Source organism: Lemur catta, chromosome 20, assembly GCF_020740605.2.
Source record: "Lemur catta isolate mLemCat1 chromosome 20, mLemCat1.pri, whole genome shotgun sequence".
Lineage (NCBI taxonomy): Eukaryota > Metazoa > Chordata > Mammalia > Primates > Lemuridae > Lemur > Lemur catta.
The window spans coordinates 18,729,615-18,751,838 of record NC_059147.1 but is presented as its reverse complement, the minus strand read 5'-3'; the positions used below and the strand labels follow the sequence as shown (position 1 = coordinate 18,751,838).

The following is a 22,224-nucleotide window of genomic DNA, read 5'->3' as shown; positions in this document are numbered from 1 at the left end:
TGTGGCTGTGGGGGACAGGCAAGGTGTGGAGAGCCCCCGAGAGTCTCTGACTCCTCCGTTCCCTCCCTAGGGGGAAGTCTGAGGCCTGGTTGGGTTTGCCCAGCGAGGGAGTTTCCAGGGGGTCGTCCTTCTCTCTGCTCCTTGCTGTCCCAGAGGGCTTGGTATTTCCCTGCGCCCTGTTTAGGCCTTGGCTGGTTCTGGGGCCCTCTAGCAGTGCTCAGGGGAGACCCCAGGTATCAGGGGTAGGGGGGCGGATCGTTCTTGACAAGGGAGAACCTGAAGGGGGTAAGGAGAGGAGTGGAGGCCCGGTTTAGGCTCTCCCGGGGGAGGGGCCGGGCGACACTGGCGCCTCTTAGACGGGAATATGCTGTGAATTGGGGGGCAGGTAAAGAGTTCGTGTCCAGGAGGTTCAGCCCAAGATCAAAGTGGCAGCTGTTTGATGAAAGCTTTTCCTCAGTGCCTGAAAAGCAATTTACTCTTGTCCTTAAAGCAGCAGTGGGCAGACTTCTAGAACGAGTGTGAGTTTTAATCTGTCAAGTGGCATTACCCAGTTGTCTGTGTTCCTTGCCCCCTTCAAACCTGGGTGAGGTGTCTTGGAGGGCGTCGTCTTCCACCCATGCTGTAAATTCTAGTAGTTCCTACCCTCCTGGATATGTGGGCACACCCTGCCATTCACCCTGTGCAGACCAGGGGAGGAGCCGGCAGGCCCCGTGTTGGCAGCCAAGAGGTCCAGGTGGAGGCCTGGGCTGGCTGAGGGCCGGGAGCCTCAGGGCAGGGCTGTTTGGCTTTTCTGCAGGGGAAGCGGCTTGTTTGCTGGGGTGGAGGCGGGAGCGGGGAGGGGGGGCGGCCAATGATTTTCACAGTTGCGGGCTCAGTCTGGTTGGGTGCATGCAGGGGGTTCGGTGTTTTGTGACCCAGGGCAAGTTGCTGCCCCTCTCTGGGCCTCAGAGTTCTCATCTGTGAATAAAGAATCTGAAAGCTGCTCAGGGATTCACTCTCAGACCATCTGGTCGATCTGACCGGCAGAGGAGCACCACATCCCGCGTGGGGAGGTAGTGTGGGGGCCCCGGATGCCATCACGCAGTCCAGACATCTGTGAGGATTGGGTTGACCTTTCTCGTAACCTGTTGGATGCATCAAACAGCAGCCAGCCGGCTCTGGCATCTCTCTGGGGGATTTAGGCTCCTGCAGCCCTGGGAGCTGGGAGCTGTTCTCGGTTCCCCCATTCTAAGTGGTTCTTGTTGCCGGCTCCCACCCCTGCTCTGGCTCTGTCCTGGGTTCAGGCAGAAAACCCATCTGGTCTCTCCTCACATTCCTCCCTTCTTACGTGGCTGCCACTTAGGCCCTGGGGTGACTGTTCTGTAGGGTTCCTGTGGTTTTCTGTTCCAGGTTTCCCCCCACTGCCTATGTCCTGTGCTCTGCTCTAGGCAGTTTATTTTTCCCCAAAGCTGGGTGGGAAGTGGAATCACAGGCCGGTCATGGGAGGGCCGGGGCAGCAGCACAAACGGGTTTCATGTCTGCTAGGAGTTGAGAACCTGCCTGGGAGGGGGCGGGGGCGGGTCTCATAGTAGAGAACAGAAGGAAGGTGGTGAGGGAAAGGCCACATATACTGAGATGGGAAGGCCTGAACTGAAAAGGCAGGGGACGTTTGGGGACCTTGAGGAGACCAGTTTGAGCAGAGCATAAGGATTCTTGGATCATGCCCCAGAGGGAGGGGTAGGGTAGAGAGATGGCTGAGAGATGGGCCTCAAGCCTCACCCTGGCAGGGAGGAAGGTTTCCAGCAGCCCCTGGCTGGGCTGGTCACAGCCAGAAGGAAGTGTGGGAGGGGCTGTAATGACTGTTCTTCACTGGCTGCGGGCTGCCAGGGGGCAGTCTGATAAGAGGGAAGAGGTAGACTCCTGGCGTTTTATACTCCAGACAGCTGCCGTCTCTCAGCCGGCCCCACAGATACTGGCAGTCTGTTGTGCTGCTGCTGGTGCTCTATCACCTCTTCCTGAAATACACAGCCCCTGGCTTCAGCCCAGCCGGGCTTCCCCTGCCTGGCCACCAGCTCTCTTTCCCATCTGTGGTTAGATGAGGTCTACAATGGGGGAGGGGGCAAACCTGGCAAGACTGAGCAGATTCTAAGCCTGACCCAGGAATTTGGAGCTACCCTAGGAGTGGGGCCAGGGCTGTGGACTGAGCAGTGATTCCAGACCTTCCTGTTCCATTTTGGTCTCAGGGTTACCTTGCTGCTCAGCCAGCCAGACCTGGGGCCACATGGGGGGTTGGGGAGTCCCGCATTTGCATCAGAGCGTTGGGAATTCTGGCTGTTCTATTGGGAGGAGTTGGACAGGCAGATTTGATGGGATTTGCATGTGTGAAGACCACTTTGGCTTCTGCTGGAGACAGAATTGGAGGAAGTTTCTTGAGTAGATACGGGGCTAGTAGTTAGGAGTCTACTGTAGGTGAAAGATGACATTTCCTTGAATAGAATGATGGTTGTAGACCTGGAGAGAAATAGATTAGAGGGAGATTTAGGTGGTAAAAATCAGTTGGGTTTTGTAATAAATTGGCTGTGGGAAGTTGTCGGAAGGAGAGAGTCACAGATGACTCTTCACTTTCAGGGTTAGATGGATGGTGCTCCCTTTCCCAGAAACTGGGAATACAGAAAGAGGACTCGGTTTGAGGGGCTTAGATCATGCCAGAGTTTGGTTTGGGGCAGGTTGAGTTTGAGGTACTTTTGGGTACTTCAGAGGTATACCATCGAAGGGTAGCATTCAGAAGTTAGTGGGATAGCTTTGTGCAGTGGCAGTATCGTAGCCAATGAGGTTTATCCGAGATGCAATTATTGCTAATTAAAAAAAAAAGTGGGATAGATGGGTCTGATTTTCAGGGGAGTGTCTGGCATCATTTAAGCCAGGGATGACTCTTACGGGTTGAGAAACACTTTTGGAAAGGCTTCCCTTCAAAATCCAAGGAATGGAACCTGGGTTCCTAACTTCCTGTTACATTCCATGTGCAGGGGCATGTTCTCTTTCTCTGACCACTTCAGCTGGGTCAGGGCATGGCTGGACAGCAGAAGGAAGGCATGGCACCCCCCTCTGCTGAGGTTCCCTGTGGTTGGGGGCTCTGGGTGGGGAGCAGTGCTCACCCCAGGCGCCCTGGGAGGTCATACCTATCAGGGCCTCCCTCACCGTCTGCACGTCTGGGCAGCGCACCTGGCTGGAGAAGGACTTGGGTCCTGGCCAGAACTGAGGCACTGCCAGGAATCCCAGAATGTCAGCCACTTCTGCTCCTGTGGGCGTCTGAGCTGGGTTGATTTGTCAAGGACAGGGGTTTCCGGGGAAGGTTCAGGGCAGCACTTGTGCATGATACGGCAAGTTGCTTTTTAAAGTTCTTTCAGATGAAACAGAAAATGGTCGTCCATCTGTGCAAGATTGTTATCAGATGGACTTCTTCAATTACAAAGGCTACAAATCCAACTTTGACGGAGGGAATCCTTTGACTTACATGCCCGAGGGCATGACTGGCCTGGTGCAGGGAAGATGACCCGCTCTGAGTTCCTCCGTGTAGGAGGCACCCGCCATCTGTCCAGGCCTCCGTCCTCTCAGTGTCTCTTCCCAGGATGCGCACAGGAGTCCTGGGTTCACTCTGAATCGGGGGCCATGCCCAACCCTGGGTCATGCACTGTGCCTGGTTGCATTTGGTGCTCTGATTGGCCAAGCCAGGGCACAGGGATGGCAGTTTGGGGAGAGGTGGGTCTCCAAAGGGGGTTGTCATTCACTATAAAGATGTCATGAATTGAAGCAGCGTCAGGTGTGCATTTGGACCCACGGACAACTTGCGGTAGCTTTGTGGCCTGACCTATATGTCAAGCAACACCACTGTAAATAAACTAATAAGGGTTTATTACATTTATTAATTTACCTTGTCAAAATCTGAATGCTACAGTGTAGAATGGAACTTAGAATCGAGTCATTCCATTTACTGATCAGGAAGTGGAGGTTGAGAAATTTGCCCAAATCCCCAGACTAGTAGGTAGAAGAACTGAGACCAGAACCCAGATTGTCTAACCTATAGGTTGGGGGCTCTTTCCAGCATGAAGTGCCAGCTTTTAGAGAGGAGCCCCTTCCTTGCCCCGGCTCCCCATCTATGACAGGCGACTCATTCCCCGCACTGAATCAGCTGACACAGGCAGGTTGTGGCAAATGGTCCTTTCCTCCTGTGGCCCAGGGTGATCTGCATGAAAGCTGGTGTTATGAAAGGCTCTGTCTGAAACGCAGACCCTCACTCACTGTGGCTTCAGCCAGGCCCCGGTAAACAGAGGGGGCATTGGCCCAACTCCGTCCGAGTTCTGCTGGGGCTGCCGCCCTCCACCTTCTGTCTCCCATGTCATCTCAGCTTTCTGCATGTCTAGCCTCCTGCTGTGCTGTTTTTTGCTGGCGCCCAGACCAGGATATAGCTGTAGTGCTGCTGTGTTTTCCGGATTATGTTGGGGCCTTTCTGCTGGAGAGAGTTGTGCCCCTCTGTTTTCTCCTTTGGAAGAGAATGCCCAGGACAGAGGTGCCAGTTTCAAGTCCAGAAAAACAAAAATAACTCTTTTCTGGACTCAGTTTCCCATCACCTCCTATTTGTGAGGATGCGGATATTTGACCCAGCTTGGCAGAGCCAGCAGGGAGATGTTGTAGTAAGAGCTCAGCAGTGTGCTCTGGGCTTCGAGCCTCTGACTTAGCCAGAGGAGACCTCAAGTTCAATCTTAGACAGGGTTCTTGCCTTGGGTAAGTCACTTTGCTGGGGCCTCTGGTCCAGAAAAGGAGTGCTGTCCCTGTGAGGGGCTTTGGGCTGTTTGAGAGTGTGGAGTTACATATTAACAAGATGCTGGAGGTCCTGGGAGCTTTGGGGCCTTTCTCACCAGCGAGGTTCTCGGGGAGCGAGGTGGGGCTCTTCTGTATTTCATGCTGAATTCCCCTTGTGTTCTGACCCTCTCCCTCACGCAGATATTTGCTGACAGCCAGTTCGTTCTTGAACTCTGCCAGCCCACACTGACTTGTGTGCTGGGTCTGCCCCTCCTGCTTGGTGCTCAGAGTGCCCTGGTCTGCCTGTTTCTGCCTGGGGCCGGGTCCTAACTGGTCTCCCAGCCTGGGTCAGAGCCCTGGTTGCCTTAGGCTTAGCCGCGGTGTTTGTCATGCCTGCCTCCTTCCTCTCCGTAAGGCTGAACTCACTGATGTTACTTGGGTATACAGCCCTTCATGGCCTACAGTCATTGCTTATTTAGTCTTTTCGGGGAGAGTGTGAGGTTAAGTAGGGCAGGTATCGTCATGCTCATTTTTCCGATAGAGGACCTGAGGCCCAGAGAGGTATGATTTACCCAAAGACACACAACTGTTGAATAGCAGAGCCTGTCCTGGTATCAGGGTCCTTTGGGATTGCTCCACGGTTCACTGTAAAATGTTAACTCACAGGTACATGTTGGGGTGGAGGTGGTCCAGCTTCACAAAGGAAGGCAAAGGGCTCGAAGGTAGACCCTGGGTCCCTCCTCCTCACAGCCGCAAATTACCCCTGCACAGTCCAAGTCCTCCACAGCACTGTCGTGTTGGCACTGCCCTTGTAACCCTGAGATAGATATGGTAAGGATAACACCCTGGGCGAGGTCTGTGTATCCCTCCCTGCCATGTCCCCCAAGGTTGACAACAGAAGTGAGTGTTGTGGGTAGATATCATCTTGGCCAGAGAGCTTATAACTTAGGCCGAGTCTGGGAGGATGAGTCACTCCTCAAGGAGGGGCAGCAGGGACTGGGGAGAGCTCCTGGCTTCCCCAGCCTGGCTCCCCTCACCCCTGTAGGCCTACTCATAGCAGCTGATATTGCCACTCTCCGGAGCAGATAAAGCGATTCCCTAGCAACCAGGGACCCTGCCTGAGTAGGTCACAACATACTCTTTCCCAGCTCCTCAGTGAAGATGAAGACTGCTCAGCCAGAGCCAGAGAGAAATGAAAGCAAGTGTGATCTGGGCTCTCAGTTCCCATAATATACCTTCCCCCTGACCCCCGGTGCCCCCCACCACTAGCCTCCTGGGGCTGAACTTTAGTGACAGGGAAAAGCGGAGCACAGGGCAGGGGTGCTTCTCAAAGCCGCCTGGCCACCTGCAGGGTTAGTACTAGAAGTTACCAGATGGCACCAGACTGGCCATGGGCTCCTGACTGTTCTTTCCTAACTAGAACCTCCAGGGTCTGTGTTGGAAAGGAGATGTCCAGAGGACACAACAGCTGAGCAAGGGGCCCAATTCTGGTCTCCTCTGTCCTTGTACTCGGCTTTTTTCTACCTCCACTTCTGGGGTGACAGGGGCTACATTGCTTCCCTTTAATCTGGTCCAAGCATGGATGCAGACACCTTCTTTGAGTTTCCATTAGCATAGCTGCCATAGGCTGACCTTTCCAAGAGACATTACTAAATATAAAAGGAGAACAAAAGAAAGCTAAAGATAGGGTATACAAAGAGTAAAAACAGCCTGCCTCCCAAAGTACAGGTCTCTGGTTTGTTTCCAGGGCTTTTGGACCCTGCCCTGTTCTACCCCTCTCTGGAGATAACTTCTAGGGCCAGCAGACCTCTGGATGGCCTTTTGCCAGACTCTCTGGCCTAGTGCTGGCCTGTCTCCCTAAGTTACCCTCTGGGACTCGTGCCACCAGGAATCTTCTCTGAGAAGACTTAACCACCTTGTGGTCAAGTCTCTGCCTTACTCTTCTCTCTACTCAGGAGGGCTTATCAGTTGGGGTGGAGGGAGGGGATGCCTCCTTCCCTAGGTCTCCCAGGGAATTGGCACCTACATGATGGTACCTTTTAGGAGCTGTCTTACTCTAAGTAAGCCTTGTAATGTGATCCACCTCTTTACATAGTGCTCAGGCCCAGCTTAGCCCACAAGCTACCAGACAAAGGACTGGTCTTTCTCCAACTTCTGATCTTGGCAGAAACTGAAAGTCTCTCCACCTGCATCCTTCCTCCTACTGGGCCAAAAGAATAGAAACTGATAAGAAGTTGGCCTGGCTGATGGAAGTTTTTTGGGTGGGTTGAGGGAAAGGTTGTTCTGGGTTTGAAGACAAAAAACAATACTTTGTAGTCATGTGGGTTTTTTTTCTTTCTTTTTTTTTTTTTTTTTGAGACAGAGTCTTACTCTGTCACCCCAGCTAGAGTGCAGTGGCGTCAGCCTAGCTCACAGCAACCTCAGACTCCTGGGCTCAAGCGATCCTCCGGCTTCAGCCTACCAAGTAGCTGGGACTACAGGTGCACCCCACCATGCCCAGCTAATTTTTTCTATTTTTAGTAGTGACGGGGTCTCACTCTTGCTCGGGCTGGTCTCAAACTCCTGTCCTCAAGCAATCCTCCCACCTCGGCCTCCCAGAGTGCTAGGATTACAGGCTTGCCTGCCTGTAGCGTGCGGTTTTGATGAAGGAAGTAGATAGGATCCTGGCCACAAAGTTCTTTGCAGCCTGCAGCACCAAGTCTGTCCTGCCTGGCATCTGGGTGGGGCCCGGGAGCCAGACGTTTCTCCAGGCTCCCACTGCTCCTTGCCAGCACGCACAGTGTCTCCATTTCATACCGGATGTTCAGATGCAGTCACAAAAAATCAAAAGAACCACTGCCACGCAGGGAAATGTGGGGGCAGGATAGATTAAAAAGGAAGGTTAAGTCCTCAGGTACAGCCTGCTGCCCCCTCCATGCCTACAGGCTGGGCTGTGGCCTTCCTGTCTTTGCCTGGTCCCAGAGGCTCTGGGACACATCCCACCTGGATAGCTTGGCTGGGCTGGGAGGATTGAAAGGTGACAGGCAGAGGCTGTACCAGCCCAGTGGAGGAGGTGTGGCATGTGACTGGGGCTCATGTTGGAGAAACTTGTTCTTGCTTGCAGCTTCACGTGTGACACTAGCACTGGCTGAGTGAGCACGCTGCACCTGACCTCTGGCTGCGGGGCCGGGAGAGGGGGTGTCTGAGACCTGAGGCTGCTGCCCTCCGAGGGAGTGTTGCTTTGGGGGCCTCACGTCCCAGAAGCTCTCCCGACATTCTCAAGGGCTGTAGCTTGTCCTATGTTCCGGAGCTTTGGGCCAAACCTGTTCTAATATGCCAACCAGGTCAGTCTGCTGCTGCCCTCTGCCTTGCTGGGGGTCTGGAATCCTGTTGGTTTGTTTATATGCTGTGACTCCACAGACCCCAGTCTTGGGGCTTTTTTTTCTAGTGAAGCAGTCGGTCGCCCGGCTTCCTGGGCCCCCTGTCTTGCAGTTTAACCGTGTTGGCAGTTGAGTTATGACCTTTTCTCTTCCCTATTTTCCCATCCCTCAGAGGATCTGGGGATAGGTGCTGTTTTTTGTTTTTTGTTGTTTTTTTTTAGAGACAAGGTCTCACTCTGTTGCCCAGGCAGTGGCATGATCATAGCTCACTGTAGCCTTGAACTCCTGGGCTCAAGCGATCCTCCCGCCTTAGCTTCCTAAGTAGCTAGGACTGCAGGCATGTGCCACTACACCTGGCTAATTTTTTTACTTTTCTTTTTAGAGACAGGGGTCTTGCTATGTTGCCCAGTCTGGTCTCAAATTTTTAAGTCCAGTCCTTCAACTCTGGGCTGCAGAGACTGTGGCCTGGAGGCTTTCTAAGGCATAGCCTCCCCTTCCCCTTGATGGGTGTGGGCAGGACTTGCGTGTACCCTTGCTCAGGCCCTCTCCATCAGCCCCTGCTGGGGTCTGGCAGGCCTGAGCCTTCTCCAGGGTAGCTAGCCTTCCAGAGCTTACAAGTGGAGGGAGGGAAGAAACCAGACCAGAGCTCCTTGCCATGGTCAGGGCATCGGAAGGGGCAAGAGAGGGCAGTGGTAGAAAACAGAATTACAATCCCATTCCCTTCCCCTAGGTGAGGGAAAGAGTGATCAGATTCAGTAACTCCTGATGTTGATATCCAAGAGTTGGGAGTTGGGGAGGGAATGCCCTACCTGCCCCTTCCAGCATTCTGTGTGGATCGCCCTGGCTCGGCTCTGTGCAAGAGCATTTGCTGTTTGTCCCCAGCCCCTGGAGCTTCCATCTCATGCTCCAGGAAGCCTGTCTGCTGTGGGGGGCTGTGTTATCACTGGCTGATTTCCTGCCCGTGGGTGCATGGGTTAGGGAGGAGAGGGTTGAAGGTTGCCTGGAGAAAACACAGAAGACAGTGGAGCACCATGAGACCCTCTTCCAACCCTCTTAGACCCAACCTGGTCCTCCCAAACCAGGCTAGTGAGTGTGTGTGTTTGGGGAAGGCAGGGTTAGGGAGGAGTGGACTGACCGGTGTTCTCAGAGGAGCAAGGAGGGCTCACTTTGAGGAGGGTGAGTTTGACGGGGAACGTGGTCCTCTTCCCCAGGGGAGGCTGTGAGGTGGGGCTGGTGCTTGCCTCCTGCTCCTCAAAGCCAGCCTCTGCTCTACGCACCAATGCTCCAACAGTGCTTATTGCTCTGGGAGAGACCAGGGGAGCACGTTACCAGCTCCACCCCTTTAAAGAGGGCGAAGCCTGTGGTCCCTGGGCTGCTAGTCTCTGAGGTCGGCTGCCCCTGGCATAGCCTTGGAAGGGCAGCCCTCCTGGAGGAAGGCTGGCTGTCCAAGTCAAGGAGCCCTGGCTTTGTGGCAGGCTGGAGGGGTTGCAGGAAGTCCTGAAAACAGAGGAGCCCCATTGCTGTGCTGCTTGACAGAGCTGGAAGCTGGCTGGCTTGTTTCCAGAGAGGAGCCAGGAGGCAGTAGAAAGAAGGGCTTTGCTCAGGGCTTAGTGATGCCCCTGGCAAGAAGGTGGGGCTCGGGCTCTTCCCAGGCTGGCTGCCACTCCCTGGTTTTGATCAGTGCTTGGTGAACAAAGGCATCCTCTGCTTTCCTCTTGCCATTCAAGTCATACTCCAGACATGCAGACAAGTGCAGAAGGAAAAGGAGGACCCTGACAGCTTCTTGGTGGCTCTTTATCATACCTCCATGGTGTGACTGAGGTCAGAATCACAAGCAGTGATGAATAGCCAAGCCACCTGGCACTTGGAACCCTGTCTTTAAAGGAAATCAGAGCAGACTATGTGGGAGGTGGGTATGGTCCAGTTTAATTGATTGCCCCTTGGAGGCAGTCAGAGGGCAGAGCTGGGAGATGAAGGTCCAAACCCCAGCTCTCACTCCCTGCTCCTCCAAAAGTCCCCAAAGGCACTTAGATTTCTCCCCCTGTCTCTCTCTTACCTTCAGGGTCTTCCACCTGTCTCCTGCCTTTCTTAATGTCTGAGGCTTTCAGCCCTGAAGAGAAACCCCTTATTAACTTAGTCTCTTCTAGAACTCACTGTTGACCTGTGGCTACAGAGCCGCAGGGGTGGGCAACTGTGAGTGGGCCTCAGGGAGCTGTTTAGGACCAGCTAGGTCAGGCTGCTGCTGTGTGTGTATGAAGTGTGGGCTGGAGAAGAGGTGACAGGCCCCATGACCCACTGGATGGACCCAGCGCTCTTCTCAGCCTAGGGGCAAGGGCCAACCGAGGCAAAGCTGGCTCTGAAGCCTCAATCTTCCTGGAAGCTGGTGCCTGCCAGGGTAGGGGGGCAGTGCCCATGGTTAGTCAGGAAAGAAAGCTCTGGAGCAAGGCAGTGGCAGGCCCGGGGGAGACTGGCTGGTGGTGAGGTGCTGGTGAACCAGAGTCAGGGCTGTGCAAGAGGGGCTTGTGCCTCTGGGTGCCTCTCCATGGCCGCGGGGCTCCAGCCCAGCAGAACTGTGCCTCTCGAGCTGCCCAACCCAGGACCACAGCCATGGAGCTAGGAGCTTTATGCCTCTAATACTTACAGAACTCCTTTAAGATAGGTGCTGTTCCCATGTGACAGAAGGGGACACAGATGAGAGAGGTTCAATGGTTAATAGCTGACAAGTGGCAAAGCCTGATTATGAATCTGTGTGTTGGCCAGGCCCAGTGGGGCACTCCTGTAATCCTAGCACTCTGGGAGGCTGAGGCGGGAGGGTCGCTGGAGCTCATGAGTTCAAGACGAGCCTGAACAAGAGGGAGATCCTGTCTCTACTGAAAATAGAAAAAATTAGCCGGGTGTGGTGGCACACCCCTGTAGTCCCAGCTACTCGGGAGGCTGAGGCAGGAGGATCACTTGAGCCCAGGAGTTTGAGGTTGCCGTGAGCTAGGCTGATGCCACGGCTGGGAGGGCTGCAGCCTGCGGTACTTAGGGGAGTGCCCGTGAGAACCCCATGTTGGCAGCCCTGGGGTGTGTGCTGGCAGGAACTTAAGAGCAGGGCACTCCCACTGTCCCTTTAGCTTTCACAGGCACACACGCCCCTTTCCCACTGCCTCGGATTTGCTAAATCTGGTTCATACCTGAGGCCCCACGTTTCTGGGTGGTCCAAGAGAAGTTAGGGAAAGCTCTCAATTCTAGAATGTCAGAGACAGAAGAGTGGGGGCAGAATATAATTATCATTTCCATCTGCATACTTATATAGTTTATAAAAATGGTTTTCAAAGCCTTTTTTGGTAACCATTATTTTTTCTGATTCTGATAGCCCTGGGCTTATATAGAGAGATGACACCCCATTGGGCAGACATTTACTGATGCCTCGTATATGCAGGACAGTGCTAGGCCCTACAGTGGCCCAGAAATGTAAATTAAATAACATGATCTCTGTACCCTTAGGGTTTGTAAGTGAGGGAGACAGATAAATACATGTCTTTTAGTTGCAGTATAGGATCTTAAATGTGGGCCAGATTTGGCGTGGGATCCAAATTGGTTCATGATCCCTAGAGGGAAGGGTGTGATGAGATGAGGCTTGGGAGGAGTGCCTGGTTCGGGATCTCTGAATGCTATTTGTGTTAAGGAGCCTGACCTTGGCCCTGTGAATAAGGGCACCCATCTCATATGCTTTTGAATGCAGGAAGACGATGAGTTTGTTAAGTCTGAAGTGCCACGTAGACCGTGCCAAAGAGGCCATTGAGAATTCAGAACCCAGGGTAGAGGGGCAGGCTCTTAGGTTTGAGCAGGGTCCGTGCACAGTAGAGAGGCAAAGAAGCAGAAAGGACTGAAGGCAGGTCCTTCAGGATGCATTAGCAGCTGGAAGAAATAGGCAAGAAAGGGTCAGAAAGTCAAAAAAGTAGATTGTAGGGACTAGGGAGTCAAAGTGGTGGTCAGCAGTTACAAACAGAGATCACCCAATAGAAAGAGGGTGGAGGCAAGATTGCCGCCTTTTGATCCCTAAAGAGTCTTGGTGTGGCCAGGTGCAGTGGTGCGCCTGTAGTCCCAGCTACTTGGGAGACTGAGGTGGGAAACTCCCTTGCGCCCAGGAGTTCGAGGCTGCGGTAAGCTGTGATCACACCACTGCACTCTAGCCCTGTCTCTTAAAAAAAAAAAAAAAGAATCTTGGCCTGGAAATTAGAAGTAACTTGCTGCTTGGTAACCGCCTGGACTAGATTTTGCCTCCTGAATCCACAGTTCTTATGACATGTGTTGAAACTACAGGCTGTCCCTGTGCAGACGGGCTGGGGACTTGATGGAGAGTCTGAAGGGCCGTACATCACGGACGGCCATATGGCCGGTACACATTTTTCACCAGCGCAGGTGAAAGACAGAGTGGTCAGGTGGTGTGGAGGAGGGCTGAAGACTGGGTTGCCTTTGTCTGTGAAGGCCTGCTCCGACCACATCTGAAAGTTCCCGCCACCATCCCACTGTAGACTGGGTTGAAGGTAGGGGTGGCAATAGGAGAGCAGTTTTTTTGTTTTTTGAGACAGAGTCTTGCTCTATTGCTCGGGCTAGAGTGCCATGGCGTCAGCCTAGCTCACAGCAACCTCAAACTCCTGGGCTTAAGCGATCCTCCTGCCTCAGCCTCCCAAGTAGCTGAGACTACAGGCATGCGCCACCATGCCCGGGTAATTCCTTTCTATTTTTAGTAGAGACGGGGGTCTCACTCTTGCTCAGGCTGGTCTTGAACTCCTGACCTTGAATGATCATCCTGCCTCAGCCTCCCAGAGTGCTAGGATTACAGGCGTGAGCCACCACGCCTGGCCAGGAGAGCAGTTTTAATTGAGACTTTTGATCATGTTACGCCAGGGTATCTCAGTCCATTTCCTTCGTTGTGTTGGCTGGTGTTCTATGAATCTTGTTAGAGATGGTTTGATATCCGTTCCCAAGAGACTGGTGTTGGCAGAGATCCCCGGTTCCCTGATACGAATAGTATAATCCAATTCATCCAGTCAAGATGACACTGTAAATTTATACTCTAAAAACATAGCAGTAATACATAAAAAGATAAAATTCTAAAAACATAGTCATATACTCCCCTTCTTCCCACTGCCCACCACACACACAATGATAAACATCCCTGTGGATGAGAAACAGAACAGGAACACAAAAAAAGCCAGGTCAAGGCTGCAGGCCTACTGGTCTCTGAGTCTGGAAGCAGAAATTTGTGGTAACAGCTAGAAAAAACTCCACTGGAAACATGGAATTGGAGCTAGTACATTGCTTAAACCCTTCGGCTGGGAAAGTAGGCTAAAAAGGTTGCTACCGACCATTTCCTGGGGCTATGGCTTATTTTAACAATGCTTACTTAAGGAGACATAACTTTACAGCCTGGACCTAAGCTGAGCTGCTGCTGCAAGGTATGTTCTAGCCTGGGGCACTCAAGGACCTGGGGAGGCAAATGTGAAAACCCCCAGACAGCCAGGGAAAAGTAAAATATAAGAGAGATGTTGAGATGAGCTTATACACAAGTTCTGAAACACATGAGAAAAACATAATGTGAAAAAAGAACAAATAAAATTAAAGAAGAATTTACTCTAGAAGAAATGAAAATAACTGAGTAATTGGAAAATGTCTTCAGTGTACATAGATTAAAGACCCTCAAAGAGATAAGCAAATATTAAATCTAGTAAAGAAAAGAAAGGGGGCTGTTTATGGTGGATCCCAGTGCTTTGGGAGGCCAAGGTGAGAGGATCCCTGGAGGCCAGGAGTTTGAGACCAGCCTGGGCAACATAGCAAGACTCTTTCTTTAAAAAAAATGTGAATATAGAAAAATACCTATTAAAAATTCTAGAAATGAAGACTAGTGCCATTAGAATTTGAAGCAATAGATAACACTGGCCTGTACACAGAGAACAGAATTCATGAATTCAAAATAATACTGAGAAATTAATCAAGAATGCATCCTACACATGGAGGACAGATTGGGAACCTTTAGCATGTGTCTAGTAGGAATTCCAAATATGAATAAAGGAAATGGCAAATAAAAAATATTTGAAGAGAATGGCTGAGAATTCGAGACTTAAAGAAACAGCATGCACATCAAACAAGATAAGTAATGTCACTGGGCATAATACAGTGAAACTGCAGACAAAAATAAAGAGAATGTTAAAAAGTACCAGAGTTAAAAAGGAATTCAAAGGATTGACAATTAGAATGACACCATCTCATCAACATTAGATGCCAGAAGATGATAGAACAATGTCTTGCAGACGCTAAGGGAACACCGCATCCAGCTAGCATTCAACAGTGAGGTGAGATGAAGGTATTTCTGAACATCTTCAGATACTTATCACCTGCAGACTACTAAAAGTGTACTCCAGTAAGAAAAGTAGACCCAGGAGGAAAGAGCAGGCTGCCAGTGCCAACAATGAGCAGAGCAATTGACACATTAGGTTGGTAAACTTAACTACTAACAGCATATCAGGATGCAAGTTACAGAATAACCCACAGTAACTTAAACTGTAAGACATGTTGAGGCCGGGTGTGGTGGCTCACGCCTGTAACCCTAGCACTCTGGGAGGCCAGGGCGGGTAGATCGTTTGAGCTCAGGAGTTCGAGACCAGCCTGAGCAAGAGCGAGACCCCTGTCTCTACTAAAAATAGAAAGAAATTATATGGACAACTAAAAATATATAGAAAAAACATTAGCCAGGCATGGTGGCACATGCCTGTAGTCCCAGCTACTCGGGAGACTGAGGCAGAAGGATTGCTTGAGCCCAGGAGTTTGAGGTTGCTGTGAGTTAGGCTGACGGCACGGCACTCTAGCCTGAGCAACAGAGTGAGACTCTGTCTCAAAAAAAAAAAAAACAACAGAAAACAAACAAACAAAAAAGACATGTTGAATGAGAAGTGTAGGTAGGGAGCTCCAGGGTGGGTGCAGGAGTTGAGTACCAGGCCTGGGTCTTTCCGTTCTGCTGTGCTCACGGCGTAAGATGTCGCTCATCATGGTTGTGCCGCTGCCACTCCAGACCCTGTAACACCCCAAGCAAGGACCAGGGAAATGTCGGGAGAAAGGATGCTTTCTTTTTATGTGCCTCTGTTTTGGGAAGGAGAATCTTTCCAAGGTAGCCCTAGCAGATATCTCCTTAGGTCTCATTGGCTTGAGCTTGTCCATCCTCAGACCAATTCCTGGTGAAAAAGGAACACGCTGGCTGTGGTTGGCTGTGGTTGGCTTTGGCCAGTCTTGCGTCATCTCCTGGGACTGGGTCCTTAGCTGCCTGAACAAATCAGGATTCTCTTGGCAAAAAAAGAAGACAGAGTGGCCGCTGGTAGGCAGCCAGCAGTGCCTGTCCCAGATGGCAAAACCCACAGACAAAAAACTAGGATCTAAACAGGCTTTTAATTAAAAAAAAAAAAAAAAAGGAAAACTAGAATTGTAGACCATATTATCAGGGGAGAATAAGATAGAATAAATTAAGGAATTTTGTTGTTAAGTCACAGCAAGTTACTGCCTTATTAAGAGAATAGCATTACCGAAAAACTAGACTTCATCAGGAAAACATATATCTGCTAACAGTTTAAGATAATCACCAAAAGAAGGAGGGATATAATTTCCAAAGCAGGAAGGAAAAAAAGGTGGGGGTGGGAATAAAGTGCCATTCCAACAAAAGTCAGGAAGGAAAAAATAGTAGAGAAAACACAAAGTTAAGATAGTAACATAAATCCAAATACTAAGTATAATAGATTAAACTCGTGGGTTTTTTGTTTGTTTGTTTTTTTGAGACAGGGTCTCGCTTTGTCGCCTGGGCTAGAGGGCCATGGCATCGTCATAGCTCACTGCAACCTCAAACTCCTGGGCTCCAGCGATCCTCCTTCCTCAGCCTCCCGAGTAGCTGGGACTACAGGTGCACACCACCATGCCTGGCTGATTTTTCTCTTTTTTTGTAGAGACAGGGTCTTGCTGTTGCTCAGGCTGTTCTCGAACTCCTGACCTCAAGTGATCCTCCTACCTCGGCCTCCCAGAGTGCTAGGATTACAGGTGTGAGCCACCACACCCTGCCTAAACTGGTGTATTTGTTTTTTTTTTTTTAAAAAAAAAACCAGACTGTCAGATTCATTAGAAAGCCAACGGGAAGTGGAGCGGAGCGTGGAGAGACCTGGTCAGCAGCAGTCAGGGACTCAGCAGAGGCCACCGGCTCTTCCCCACCCTGGTGGTTCTGTTCTGTAGACTGCTCTCTAGTCCGTACCCTTTGCTTTTCCCTCTCTGCCCAGCTCTTTCTATCTTGCTTCCTTGTCCAGCTACTCAGGTAACTTGTTCTAGACTTTACTTCCTGCCTTAGTATAGACATGGACAGCAGTGTCCCCTGCCCACCCTGACACAAATGGCATGTGGGCTCCCTCCTGAAGGAGCAGGTGTGGGGCAGAGCAGGCGATTGATCTGGGGGGACCCACCTCCCAACTCAATCCCTGCCCCACTCCCTGTGCCTCAGGGCCCAGCATTCGTCCCCTCAGAGGCCAATTCTTAGGGTGCAGCATGGGTCCTCTTGCAATGAAGACTGATGGTGTGTTTTTCTAGGACTTCACCAAAGGTTAGCCCAAGTTACCTATGATCTTAGGTTTGAAGAAATATGTTAGCTCTTTTTGCCTTCTGGTTTTCTGGCTGCCGACTCTGGGCAGCATCAGAGATGCCAGAGCTGGGATTTCAGGCTGGATGTCAAGTCAAGGTCAGGCGTCCCGCAGGAGGGCAGGGGCTAGAGAGGTGGGGGCTGCCCAGGGAGTTCTAACTGGGAGCAGAAGGGGTCTGAGTCATTAGAGTAGCTCTGAGCAGTCTGTGCCGTGATGTTGCAATGCAGATAACTTCAGTTAACCAAACACCTGGAGGTGAAGCAACCAGTTCTCAGGTCAAGGACGTGCCTCACTGGGTTTGAGTTGTGGGCGAGGGAGGGGCTTTTGGTTTCTTTTTCAAGATGATAACTGACACCCCCCCCCCCCTCAGCCACCACTGCCACCCCAGGGCACCCTCTGCCAGAGGTGGCTGTTGCCTCACCCAGGAGGCAGGGAGTTTGCTGGGTTGCCTCGCTGGTGAGATCTGGGGCACAGGGACCCTTTCAATGGTTGTAGCCCAGTTAGTGGAAAAGCCTGTTTGGAAGGGGCGTTGGACTTGAAGTCATCAGACCTGGCGTGGTGTTAAAGCATCTTCACTTCCGCCTGGCTGACCTTGTTAGCCAGTCCTGGGACTCCTGAGAATACTAAATGAGAGGCTGTGCCCCCCAAATGCTCAGAGATTTGTAAAGCGTCTGCCACTTGGGTGATAGTCTGTGGCTTGCTGTCTTCAGAGTGAGGCGCTGGGACACATTCTCAGACTGAGCGTAAGTGGGTGGAAAGGGGGGCTTCATCAGAGTCTTGGGCTAGGCTTTCTCCTTTTCCTGTCCCTCCCAGAGGCAGGCAGCCACCATCCCCCCATCCTCAGTGCCTTATTTTGACGTTTCTTTTCTCTGCCTGCCAAGAAGGTTGTGTTCAGCTGTGCTGGTCTGAGGCCTGCTATCCTGTGCTTCATTAGGTTAATTCGATGATGGCTGTCTCCTGGGATCTGACTGAGAATGGCTCTAAAGCTGCTACAGCTTCCAAAACAGTCCCCGCTGCTCTCCTCTGGGGCACCCTTTGCTTCTCAATCCATTGCTTTTGTTTTTCCTTCCCTTTACCTTCGAGCTGGTGAGGGCCTCCTTCGAGCTTCCTGGTTCCTTATCCCGGTGGAAGTAGCTCAGTCGTGCACCCCCTGATGGGTAGCAGCTGGGGGTTGCAGGGAGATGGGCTCAGCTACTCCCCCAGACCTTTGCTCTCCTGGATCCTGGCTGCCAGTCTCTCTGTTCAGCCTCAGCGACTCGAGACAGACCAGCCATTCAGGGGATGTTTGTTATTAAATGGTCTCCTCAAATTTGCCAAATTTGTGACCACAAACCTCTTACAAGACCCTAGCATTGCCTTGCCACCAACTATATTTCCCTCGTTACTCCCTCCTCTCTTAGAAGGCTGTTTCATGTCGATCTCTCTGTAAATCTCCAGCCCCTCCTCACCGTCTGTGCCTCTCTCCTCTGCTTTGCCTCCTGTTGCTCAGGTGGCCTCTCTCCAGCTGGCACTTGATCCTACCTCCCCGCTGAGGGCTTTGCTCGTCAGCCCCTTTCCCTGCGTCGTAGATTTCTCCCTCTCTACTGATACATTCCCATCAGTGTACGCACATTCTGTAATACCTCCCAGCTGAACCCCCACGCCACTTTCTGACATCCCATTCCCTCCTTGTTAAATAACCTCTTTGTTTAGATATAATTCACATACCATACAGTTCATCCATTTAAAGTATACAAGTCTGTGGCTTTTTGTCTGTTCACATGGTTCCGCAACCATCACCACAAGCAATTTGAGAACATTTCATCACCCCGAAAGGAAACTCCAAACCACTAGCAGTCATTCCCCATTCTCCCCATCCCCCAACCCCTGGCAAAAAATAATCTACTTTCTGTGTTTATGGATTTGCCTATTCTACACATATCATATAAATCACCCAATACGAGGCCTTTTGTGGCTGGCGTCTTTCACTTAGCACGGTGTTTTCAAGGTTCATCCATGCTGTGGGATGTGTCAGAACTTCATTCCTTTTGATGCCTGGACAGTATTCCATTGTATGGGTATACCGCATTTTGTTTATCAGTTGGTAGAACTTTGAGCTGTTTGCACTTTGGAGCTATTATGAATAGTGCTGCTGCAAATCATTTGTGTACAAGTATTTTTGTGGACGTAGTGTTCATTTCTCCTGGGTATATACCTATGAGTGGAATTGCTGAATCATATGGTGACTATGTTTAACCTTTTGAGAAACTGCCAGACTGTTTTCCAAAATGACTGCACCATTTCACATTCCCACCAGCAAAGTATGAGGGCTCCAGTGTCTGCCCATCCTCACTAGCACTTGATATTGTCTGTCTGTCTGATTACAGCCATCCTGGGGGGTAGGAAGTCGTGTCTGATTGTGGTTTCGATTTGCATTTCTCTGATGGCTGATGACGTTGAGCATCTTTTCCTGTGCTTGTTGGCCTTTTTCATCTTGCCATGTCCCTGGATCAGCCACGGCAAAGGTCCCCACTGACCTCCACCCAGTGGGCAGTTCTCAGTCCTCACATTACTATTTCAGCAATATTTAACACTGTTAATTCATCCTTCATTCTTGAAACTCTTTCTTCTTTGGCTTCCCAAACACAGGGCTGGTTTCCCCCTGCCTCACTGGCTGTTTCTTTCTTGGCTCTGTGCTGGCCTCTCTTCTAGACACTGGGGTGCCCTGGGCTCTGTCTGGGGCTGCCTTCTCTTGTCCATGTTAGGCCCTCCCTGGATCATTTCTTCTGGTCCTAGAGTTTTAAAAATGAACTGGACTCTGATGACTCTCAGATGTAGCCCTCTGACCCTGACCTTACCCATGAGCTTCAGACAGGTGTGTCTCACTGCCTATTGCCATTTGCACATGGATGTCTAAAAGGCATCTTATATTGAACCTCTCCCAAACAGAACTCTTGTTTCTTCCCATGCAAGCCCATTAATTTCCTGTTTTTTCTGTATCAGTGAATGACACTCCTGCTTAAGCAGGTTGCTCAGGCCACGGCCTCTGTGTCTCCCTGGTTCCTGTCTGCCTCCTGCCCCCACCCCCTGCACCTTCCTTCTGCTCCTTCAGAATACATCTGGCCACTTCTCACCACCTCTACCGCCTGGGGTATGCCCGTAGCTCCCCTCTGGTCTCCCTGCTAGCCTCACACAGCAGCCAGAGTAGTCCTTCAACCTAAAATAATTTTAGATTTTATTATGAAATGCATCACACATTCAAAATAGTATGTATCATGTATGTGCTCTTTAAAGAATAACCATAAAAAACATGCTTGTACCCACCATCCGGTTAAGGGGTACATCACCCAGTACTGCTGAAGCCGCTGTGGGCCTCTCTCTGATCTTATCGACCTTCCTTCCTCCTCCAGGGATATCCTGAATCTTGTGTTGTTTCCTTGATAGTCTCTATTGTTTTATTATCTATAAATAGAGGCATACACAATGTCTTGCTTAGCTTTGCATATTTTTTAACTTTTCATGGATTCATGCTGTGAGCATTTATCCATGACTTACTCCTTTTGTGCAACATAATGGTTTTGGGGTCATGTTCATCCCTGTTGATGTCTGAAACTGGAGTTCTTTCAATATACTATATGGCGTGAATGGCCCACAGTTCATCCATTCTATTCTGACAGATGTTCAGGTTGTTTGCGGCTTTCGGCTATCACACAGTGCTGTACAGGTCTCCTGGTGCACAGGTTCATACGTACCTGGTAGTAGAAATACTAGACTTTGCTAGACACCCACCAGAATGCCTGAAATTAAAAAGACTGAGAATATTAAGGCCATGGAACAAATGCAGCTATCATACGTTACTAGTGGGAATGCAAAATACTACAACCACTTTGGAAAACTACTTGATAATTTCTAGTCAAGTTAAACATACGCCTGCCCAGTGACCCAGTAATCCTACACTCCTAGGTATTTACTCAAGAGAAATGAGAGTATGTGTTCACAAAAAGACTTGTATGAGAAATTCATGTAGTTGTAGTCATAATACCTCAAGGCTGGAAACCATTCAAGTGTTCAAATATGGAAAAGAAAAACTAATGACACGTATAACAACGTGAATGAATCTCCAAATGAATGATGCTGAGCAAAAGCAGCCAGACACACAAGAGTATGTAGTGCACATATATATGAAGTTCAAGAGCAGACAAACCTAACCTCTGTTGACAGAAGTCAGAAAAGTTGGTGGAGGAGTAGGTATTGACTGGCAAGGAGCAAAGGTGGAAATGTTCTGTATTTTAAACTGTCTGGTGGCACTGGTGTAGACATATGGAAAAGTTCATCAAGCTTTACATTAAAAGATTTCTGCATTTTATTATATATGAATTAATCATCAAAAAAAGAATTGTATCAGGTCGGGGCAAGAGTCATCTGAGTGAGATTTTTGGAGGACCATGAAATGCTATATTTAACCCCATTGTTGGGGTTCAGCATAAACTTCAGATCTGCTTAGCATGACAAGCAGTTGGAATTCACTGACTTTGTAATTTAGTGACTCTAAATACCTTTGGGTGAGAAACCACTGCTGTCTTAAGTGTTCTTACTATGCCACATCCTCTCCAAAGTCTTAGTACTGTTAGTTTTTTAAAAAATAATTTCTCCAATTCAAAACTACAATAACATATTATCTCACCCGAGTTAAAATGACTTTTATTCAAAAGACAGGCAATAATGAATGCTGGCAAGGATGTGGAGAAAGGGGAACTCTCAAACACTGTTGGTGGGAACGTAAATTAGTGCAACTGCTATGGAGAACCAGTATGAAGGTTCCTCAAAAAACTAAATCTACCATATGACCCAGCAATCCCACCGCTAGGTATGTATCCAAAAGAAAGGAAATCAGTATATCAAAAAGATATCTGCACTCCTATGTTTATTATAGCACTATTCACAATAGCCACAATTTGGAATCAAACTAAGTGTCTATCAATGGATGAAGAGATAGAGAAAATGTACATATACACAGTGGAATATTATTCAGCCATGAAAAAGAATGAAATCTTGCCATTTGCAACATCATAGATGGAACTTGAGAACATTACATTATGTAAAATAAGGCAACCACAGAAAGACAAATTTCGCGTGTTCTTATATATGGGAGCTAAATATTAAAACAGTTGATCTCATGGAGACAGAGTAGAATGATGGTTACCAGAGGCTGGGAAGGATAGTGGGGACGGGGAGGATAAAGTAGGGATGGTTAATGGGTACAAAAATGTAGTTAGATAGAATGAACGATATTTGATAGTGCAGCAAAGTGATTGTGGTCAACAATAAGTTATGGTGTACTAGGCTGGGTGCTGTGTCACGCCTGTAATCTCAGTATTTTGGGCAGCCAAGGTGGGAGGATCACTGGAGCCCACGCCTATAGTCCCAGCTATATAGGAGGCTGAGGCAGGAGG

The 22,224-nt window shown here is 49.9% G+C and overlaps 1 protein-coding gene and 1 non-coding gene across 2 annotated transcripts in view; both read left to right on the top strand.

Annotated features, from left to right (window-relative positions):
* ST3GAL2 (ST3 beta-galactoside alpha-2,3-sialyltransferase 2) overlaps nt 1-22,224 on the top strand; it is a 44,416-nt gene that overhangs the window by 6,335 nt on the left and 15,857 nt on the right. The window lies entirely within an intron of this gene.
* On the top strand, nt 2,778-2,913 carry LOC123625562. Its single transcript, XR_006730568.1, has one exon. It is a non-coding gene; the product is annotated as a U4 spliceosomal RNA (small nuclear RNA).